At 32.2% G+C, this 9384-nt stretch overlaps 1 long non-coding RNA gene across 1 annotated transcript; it reads left to right on the top strand.

Moving 5' to 3' along the window:
• The first annotated feature begins 468 nt into the window (after positions 1 to 468).
• Positions 469 to 1607, top strand: LOC148600554 (uncharacterized). Its single transcript, XR_015917845.1, has 2 exons — positions 469 to 572; positions 1565 to 1607. It is a non-coding gene; the product is annotated as an uncharacterized LOC148600554 (long non-coding RNA).
• Positions 1608 to 9384: the final 7777 nt, after the last annotated feature.

Consider the following 9384-nt stretch of genomic DNA (forward strand, 5'->3'; position numbering starts at 1 on the left):
AAAAACACACAATTTATCGAATCAATGATTAACACCAAAGACAAAAACATGTATCAATGAAATCAATTTTTTTTAAGTGGACAGTTACTATAAAATCGAGAATTAAAGGTGAACAGATAACAGTGTATCAGTAGAGCGGAGATGAGTATACTCTCACTGGGTTAGGTCATGCCCCCTATCTCGACGTACACCAGAGACACATAGCTATAAAATTTTAAGAGGTCAGCCTCAAATATGTAGTAGTGTCGAATTTTACCCATATATTATGTTATATGTGTATTTACTTTGTATTGTAAAATTCTTATATTGTTGTATTTGGTAAATTAATAAAATAAAGCATTAGTAAAGCCTTATTTGAAATAGACTATTTTGAAAAGTACACGTAATTACTGATCTTTGGTTTTGATTGGTTATTGGAAATTCCGTCATGATTTTGCGCAATTTTTGGTTTTAAATTGAGAGTGGTGCTCGGGGTCAATGTGATTGATACAAGTTGTATTCTACAATTCTTGCCAGTTTTTATTTTCATGAATTGATGAACAGTTAAAACCCATTACAGACATAATGACCTTGTAAGTTATTTTCACATTTTTTAACACTCTAATTGTATGATTAACGGAATAAGGGACATTTTATTTATTTCTACGCAGATTTCTATTTGCACGATCCTCGAATGTTAACAAGAGCGGAGTATGAGTGTTACATGTAAGATCATTTCATATTTACATATTACCGCTACGTTTTTATAACACATTCAGGTGTTTTCTGATCCTTTTGATTCTGTAATTGTGAAGTACCAAATGTGCATATGTGCGGTGCAAATAATGCACAAGGTAGTTGCACAATAAATCTATTTCATTTTACATAGTGTATTTGCTTGAGTAACCGATGTGAATCATAACATATCGTCGAATCGACACAGATATTGATTATAATACTTGTATAGTTGATTATTGATTTCGCGGGAACAAGTATTGACCTATTGTGTATTGGTTTCAGATTTCACGGGAACAAGTATTGACCTATTGTGTATTGGTTTCAGATATGCTGTGATGTTTTAACTAAACTGATTGTCTGGTTCACTCGAGCATAATATAGCTCATTCCACAAATGATAATCGCTAGCTATTTGTATATGTATTTTCTTTAACTGTTCAGGAAATATCCAAGATAACTTTCCTTGAATGTGTATTCGAATTCTGACGTCATTTGTTTTTATTGCTACAATATTGATTATTGTATTATTTTAAAGGAAGATGTTTCATTTGTCTTTTATCATTTTTACCAAAATTATATATATATATATACACATTAATCAAATATTGAACTATAGTGAATGTTAGATTACAAGTAGTTTTGCATATTTTTTATAACTGTTTGTTAAGTTAAAAGTACATGTGACCTTTTGAACTTAAGAACATTCTATTGTGGTGTGTATTGGGTTCTTTATTATATTACTTATTGTGATTGATTACTCATTGTAATTGTGATCAAGCAATCGAATACTACGTGAATCACCTTAATGATTGTCTTTAAATTTAATTTCGTCATATTTATTGTTTCAGAACTATGTTATATATGTATGCTGAATAAAAACAAGAACCTGAATGGTTATCTTTATTAACCGAGTCTGTTACAAATAGTTGAATGAAGATGAAGTAGCACGTTATCTTTAAGTCTGTAAGTCCAGTGTTTACAAGGTTTACCCGTTAAAACAGGGGTCACTCCATGTTGAAAATGATGCGGGGATATAGTCTCTCTTGGTTTAAATTACACTTACATTTGAAAAAAGAAGACCGCATGACCCTTCAAATTGTCCATCAGATTTTGCCGAATTGCATAAATGGAATGTACACTTAATCTATCCAGAAAGTTACTCGTCATTATATGTTTTAGTTTAATAGTTCGTAGACTTAATTTTCTCCGTGTTCATTACAAAATACAGAAGAAAAGTATTTCAATTGAAGAAAAGAACAGTCGAACAAAATGACAACACAAAAGAGAGCAAAAAAGAAGAAAAGTAGAAACAAGAGTTACTTACGACTTTTGTGAGTTAGCTGAATAAAAGTAATAACAAATTTACCGAACTAAAAGTCATAAATCGACAATGAAGATATCAAATAGTAAAAAAGTCAAGAATCAAGGATAAACCAGAGAAATGAAGTTAGCAACAATGTTCCTTACATAGTACAGATAGCAACAATGTTCCTTACATAGTACAGTTAGCAACAATGTTCCTTACATAGTACAGTTAGCAACAATGTTCCTTACATAGTACAGATATTTTCCAGTGAATAGGCTGTTAAACCAATTTGTATGGCTGGTCGAACCTCCAAAAGGTACATCATGGAACTAAATATATAATTTTGTAATAAAATAAGATAAACTCGACAATTTTGTCATCGTTCAAATTGCACTGAATATCTATATTGGCTCGTTCAATATAGGGTTTTAGTACAACAAGTGCTTGTACAATATATATTTCGTGTTCTTGCAAAAGAATCTGTATATCATATCTAAAACTAACTATAAGCATTGTACCATTTTTAGTGGAAAAGGGGGCTAGGATGTTTAAAGGGAATTTAAAGCTTATTTCTCGATATGATTAAATTTACTGAAATATGAAGTTTACTGATTTTTTTTACAAACGAAGAATTAAACCAACTAGAACTAATATATGCGTTAAAACTATAACAAATTCCAAGAAAGAAAATATTTTTTGTGCATATCTTGGGTATCGTTGATGAATGGATATTTGAATGACTTCAAATCCATGCTTTTCCACTTTCTACGACCGACATCCAATTTCTATAAATCTTCTCACACCTTTCTACTGATACATGCATTATTCTGTAATTCGCCCATTGATATGTAATACCTGTGTTAGTTCATCAGAAATTAATAACCCGAATATGTTGAAAAAAAAAACTCGTAACAGTAAAAGTTTTCTTGTGAAATTAAACGACAGCTAGTCTAAATATTGTCAATGTGTCGTACATACATACCTCTCATGAGGCGACGGTCGAGAAAAGATCGCTTATGACCGCGAAGTATATCGCCATGGGCTATACATGCACTCTTACCTCGCATTTTCACGTAAGATAATTCTATGACGTCATTAACGTGATCTTAAATGAAGACTAAAATATTGGTATTTTTTTTTTAAATCTGAATCATTAGCCCAACTGAACCATATCTGGTATTTTAGGTTCATTTGACAATAAAGTTAAATAAATAACTGAATATGAAGCCAAAACACTTTAAAAGGAGTAATATACATGTATCAGATTTAATATCGAATTTAATTCTTTCCAATTTGTAGAATGGAGTTGAATGGATTTAAATGGAAATTTACAAATTGTTTATTACATCATCGTGCACTTCCTTTCTGTCAATCTAAAGGATCTTATGGTTTTAATAGAGTGGAGCTAGATATCATTAAGTGAGCTTTCCTTAATTTATTTTTCTAGTTTTATTTAATTTTTGTAATCAACAAATTTCGTTCCTGAGAAGAGTTCAACAAGTATGCCTGTCAATGTAATCCATGAGGATAAAAAAAATGCTAATTTTGCCTGGTAACCTGTGTAGGCTCAAACACAATTTTGACCCTTCGGATAAGGTATCAATCTTCAAGATATCTTACTTTAATTTCTCCATTTCCAAAATCATCGTGGTTGTAACGTGCAATACACATGCATGAGTCAATGGGAGATAACTCTATCTGTCATTGGCAAAAAATGAAGATGAATGTAATAAAACTGATTTGTGTATCAATGAGACGGAACGTTTCACTTTTCTATGTGTATAATTTGTCGATAACGGTTCAGTTGTAAATGAACACTTATCACACATTCACAGGTATCAATATACTTTTGATAATAAATATGTTGTCGGAAAAATTACTTTTCCACATAAACACACATTTCAAATGAACGAAATGAAATTATATGTTATATAAGGTATGCGCATTACGAAAACCATTTAAATTCTTGTATACCTTTGTCACAAATTTGAAATCGTCCTCAGTCGAACAAAATTACATGGGCACATCGTAGTAATACACCACTATAGCCCGTTACTGACTCCTCAGATTCGCAAATCTTGTTTATAACGGAATCGAAATCGTGGTTGTCATATTAGTCGTTCCGGAACATTTTACGATGTTACGACTGGAATATAAAACTGGTATACTGCAAGTACAGCAAAATTGAAGGAAACGTTGTATGTCGTTGGACCATCTCGGTGGAACCTTCAAATGTCGCAGTGAAATTCACCCCATAAACTAATCTAGAAAAATATGGCCACTGCTATAAGAAAATGAGCCGTCCAACTTTTAATATTTTATTATATTCTGAAAAACAATAATCATCAATTGTAAATAAATACAATTCATTAATAACACATAGATCTAAGTATAAAATACTATATTTTCTCCAGGAACAAAACCTGAAATCTATGCTCAAAATATTCGGAACTTAGATTCAAAAGTATAAATGTACTTTACTAAACTTTCCATTATAAAATGTAAAATCTTTATCTAATTTTATTTAGTGTGAAATTATCCGAAAATTTATCCAAAATGTTACTGATAAAACTGTATTCGAATTACTATAAAATATCATGAATTAGAATAATAATTTCTACATAGCTAGTAATTTATCTTTATTTGTGACACTGAATCTGGACTAAACATAATTTAGTAGTAATATTTCTTTAAATAGTACATAATGCAACAGGTTAAACGCGCGAAGCGTAAACGTAGTAAATAACTGTCATATATAGTATAGTATAGTCCGTTCCGTATATCTGTATATGAATGAAAAGGTCTCTAGTATTATAGTCTTGTCCAGATATATATGATTTATGACCATGAATGATTATATGAATAATATGCATGAATGAAATAATTAAACAAACTCTATGAACATGACTCCACAAACCAGACACACACACACAACACATAAGATAACTATATAGACCAAATACCCAGTGACAGTCAATAATACTGATCAAATTTAGACAAATTATATGACGCTTGTATCAGCAAAATACATCAGTTGAATGCCTTTAATCTGTTAAGTAAACACTTAAATTGATCATCACGAGAGATTTAAATACATTTCAATCTTTATGCTGTCATTGAAAAGAATAATTTACGATTTTAAGGTAAATACAGGAAACATTATGATGTACATGGTTGATTCGATGCCACTGTTCAAGTATGTGCATTTGTATTTCAGTTGGTATATATTTAGTATTGTATTGTTTGCACACGATAATTTGGACTAGGTTATTTGGCAGGGGGGTAAACCCACTATTTTCAATACATTGGAATAGTCGATAAACTGTAAACAACCCTCTGACGTTAATTAACTGATCTCATATGGTTAAGTCATGTGATTTGGACATATTAAAGCCGTTTCAATTCCGCAAGTTGCAAGACCTGATAGGGTAGTCAAGAACGTTAACAAAAATCCTTACTCGCTCAATTCGTTCTGCACACTCTACACGTTCACGTGGTAGAATGCTCTCGGACCCACGTGGGGTCTTGGAGTAGGCCAGAATGTCAACACAGAAGCCTACCCGCTAGTAGGACATACTGTGACTGAGTTCTTCGGTCAGGTATTCTGAAAGCAGGGTCCCTCTATCGCCAACTATTAACATATATCTACCAACAGACTCCCCGGAAGGGGCGGTCGTGGAGATCCATAAGCATAGTCAAGACCGTAAAAAACCCAATCATCATTAATTCGTTCTCTTTTCGATCCTGCGGTCACGGAGCTTAGACGAAAGTCTCGCAAAGCGATCGACATTGTCTAAATTGTCATATAAAATGTATTACGTTATATTGAGTGATACTTCTAAAGAAAAATAGTTTTTAGTAATGATCTTTTGGCGAGAGTCATGCGTTAAAGCTTTCCAATAATTTGACGGAACTCGCCGTGAACGAATGTAACTTAACGAAACTCACCCTAATATTATCTAAGGCGACAGACCGTGAAGGACAGGAGAAATTATTTATAATTAGTACAGATGAAAATCGTGGAACAATTCATATTTATTTCAAAGTTCATATCTTTTTTGGTGATCAACGATATATCAACACAATATTTTGAATCTCCATCTCTGTGAAGTACTTCCTATAAGTAGATAAATGCGACAGCAAAGGCGGGTCCAAAGATAACAAAAGGAGGGCGGATCGGATAAAAAGTAGGATACAAATTACAAGCATATATTAATAACTCGTTTTTGTCGTAATTTTGCATGAAATTAGCATTTTTCAAGAAAAAGGGGGGTCCAAACCCAAACCCCCTTCAGGTTCCACAACTGCGACATAATTTTTAAAACTTTAATGTTAAGGATATTAGTAAGTGTCATATTTTGAAGAAAAAAATTGTAGTTAATTGGTTATGTTAAAATTTGGAAGAAAGCACAATTTTATGAAGCACGGGATATATCATCCCTTTTAATGACTGTGCAGAAAAACAATGCACTAAAAGTCAACTAACTTGTGTCACTTTTTAAACGTTTAATAACAAGTCAATCGCTCCACATCATATCTCGAGACTTGGAATATTGTATTGAAATTAATGTGTGCCTAATGTATATATTTCAACAATAAGATTGGAACTGAACTATGGTACTGATATTGTTCCTGTATGTTCAAACAACACAAATTATAATTTAAAGAACGACTAATAAATGCGCAACTAGCTAGATCTTCCTAAAATAAAATGAATGTCCAATGACGTTTTCAAAAGCAAAAAAACTATTTTATGTTATGTCATTTGATTTCACAACGCTTTTTCACTTAATTTTTTTCTTTATATACAAGTTTCATTTACAGTTGCTACTTTCCTACAAGTACCGCATTTACATGTTTATTAGTCTAAATTCTTATCTGCCTGCATGTACAATTTACATGTTGTCCTAAAATAATTCAAAATTCCTGTTTTAAAACCTCGATCTTTCTGAATGCAAAGTGTCTGCATACATGTAACTAAATCAAAAATGCACGTAATTTTAGCACGCTAATCATATTTTCAATACTAGTACCTTAGTGTATAATAAAGTTATGATTATCATACAAAAGTCATGTATCTGAATATACATATCCATGCAGATTATTGAGTCTAAAAACACCACGTGTGAGGTATTGCATTCAGGCGCGGATCAAAGGAGGGGCATGCCGGGCGAACACCCCATTTCCCCAAAATTGGAAAGAATAATTTTATTTGCATAAAATCTTAATTTTTCACGAATTCCACATCCCTCGAGCCTCGGGGAAGGTACATACAAACAAAATTATTAAGCGAAGTAGGAGTACTTCGTTATGTTAAATTGTTCGTTGTTGGTCAATGAATTCACGCTCATCACTGCTGAAGATTGTCCTTTCTGTATCTTTCGCAAGATTCCAGTAACTATTAGATATTTATGAATGGAAATCATTGACCGTTTCCTAATTTATCTGATGACGAACTTAATGATATTCAGTATTCAGTATAACATAACACATATTGATTGCAGTGGAGGGTGGTATACATGCACTTGATCACCATACTAAGACAAAATTTTACGACATACCCCTGTCAAAACCATCAGTTATTAACGTTTAAAATGCGCATTACATCCTGAGCGAGAATGACTTAAATATGCTTGCGCAATATGCTTGAGACAAGTCACGGCAACGAAGTCTATATCTTAAATTCAATATTCAATATTCAATTCTATAGCAAAATATTATTCAGTACTTTTTAATGTGTCTTATTATGTTTAAATGATGTGAAGCTTTTAGAAAAAAAAAATCACATTTTAAAAGTTACCCCCCTCCCACCTTGTCATAATACCAGCGATACGTGTTTCTTCATAACCGAACGAAAAGGTACGTATGAAATCATTAATGTTAATTGTGTCATAAATAAAAGGCCCCGTATGTAAAGGCATCCATTTATTTTAATCATAAATATAAATGAGTTAAACCTTAGTTTGTGCATTATTTATACTGTCATTGTAGTCATTCTACATAACAAAACAGACGATCCCTATCGGTACTTTCGTTCGGAAACCTGCATTATTTATACTGTAATTGTAGTCATTCCACATAACAAAACAGACGATCCCTATCGGTACTTCCGTTCGCTGGTCAAGTAGCCTCTATTCATCGTCTAAGTACCATCAAGTTAATTGTATCTTATAAGGGTTAAGTTAAAAAAGAGTTGCATATGATACTTTTGTTTCAATAAATGTTCTGTTGAGTAACTCATTGAGCATACTCAGTGGGAAGTTTCTATTAAGGGTTTATACTCAGTGGGAAATTTCTATTAAGGGTTAATACTCAGTGAGACCTTTTTTTAAGGGTTTATACTCAGTGGGGAGTTTCTATTAAGGGTTTATACTCAGTGGAAAGTTTCTATTAAGGGTTTAAATACTCGGTGAGAAGTTTCTATTAAGGGTTTATACTCAGTGGGAAATTTCTATTAAGGGTTAATACTCAGTGAGAAGTTTCTATTACGGGTTTATACTCAGTGGGAAGTTTCTATTAAGGGTTAATACTCAATGAGAAGTTTCTATTAAGGGTTATACTCAGTGAGAATATTTTATTAAGGGTTTATACTCAGTGAAAAGTTTCTACAAAGGGTTTATACTCAGTGAAAAGTTTATATCAAGGGTTTATACTCAGTGAGAACTTTCTATTAAGGGTTTATATTCAGTGAGAATATTCTATTAAGGGTTTATACTCAGTGAGAATATTCTATAAAGGGTTTATACTCAGTGATAAGTTTCTATGAAGGGTTTATTCTCAGTGAGAAGTTTCTATTAAGGGTTTATACTCAGTGAAAAGTTTTTTTAAGGGTTTCTATTCAGTGGGAAGTTTCTATTAAGGGTTTAAATACTCGGTGAGAAGTTTCTATTAAGGGTTTATATTCAGTGGGGAGTTTCTATTAAGGGTTTATATTCAGAGAGGAGTTTCTATGAAGAGTATATACTCAGTGAGGAGTTTCTATTAAGGGTTAATACTCAGTGAGAAGTTTCTGTTAAGGGTTAATACTCAGTGAGGAGTTTCTATTAAGGGTTAATACTCAGTGAGAAGTTTCTGTTAAGGGTTAAATACTCAGTGGTAAGTTTCTAATAAGGGTTAATACTCAGTGAGAAGTTTCTGTTAAGGTTTATACTAGTGAGAAGTTTTTATTAAGGGTTAATACTAGTGAGAAAGTTCTATTAAGGGTTAATACTCAGTGAGAAGTTTCTATTAAGGGTTAATACTCAGTGAGAAGTTTCTGTTAAGGGCTAATACTAGTGAGAAGTTTCTATTACGGGTTTATACTCTGTGAGAAGTTTCTATTAAGGGTTAATACTCAGTGAGAAGTTTCTATTAAGGGTTAAT

Source organism: Perna viridis, chromosome 13, assembly GCF_037379345.1.
Source record: "Perna viridis isolate PV_CMFRI_1.1 ecotype Kerala chromosome 13, ASM3737934v1, whole genome shotgun sequence".
Taxonomy (NCBI): domain Eukaryota; kingdom Metazoa; phylum Mollusca; class Bivalvia; order Mytilida; family Mytilidae; genus Perna; species Perna viridis.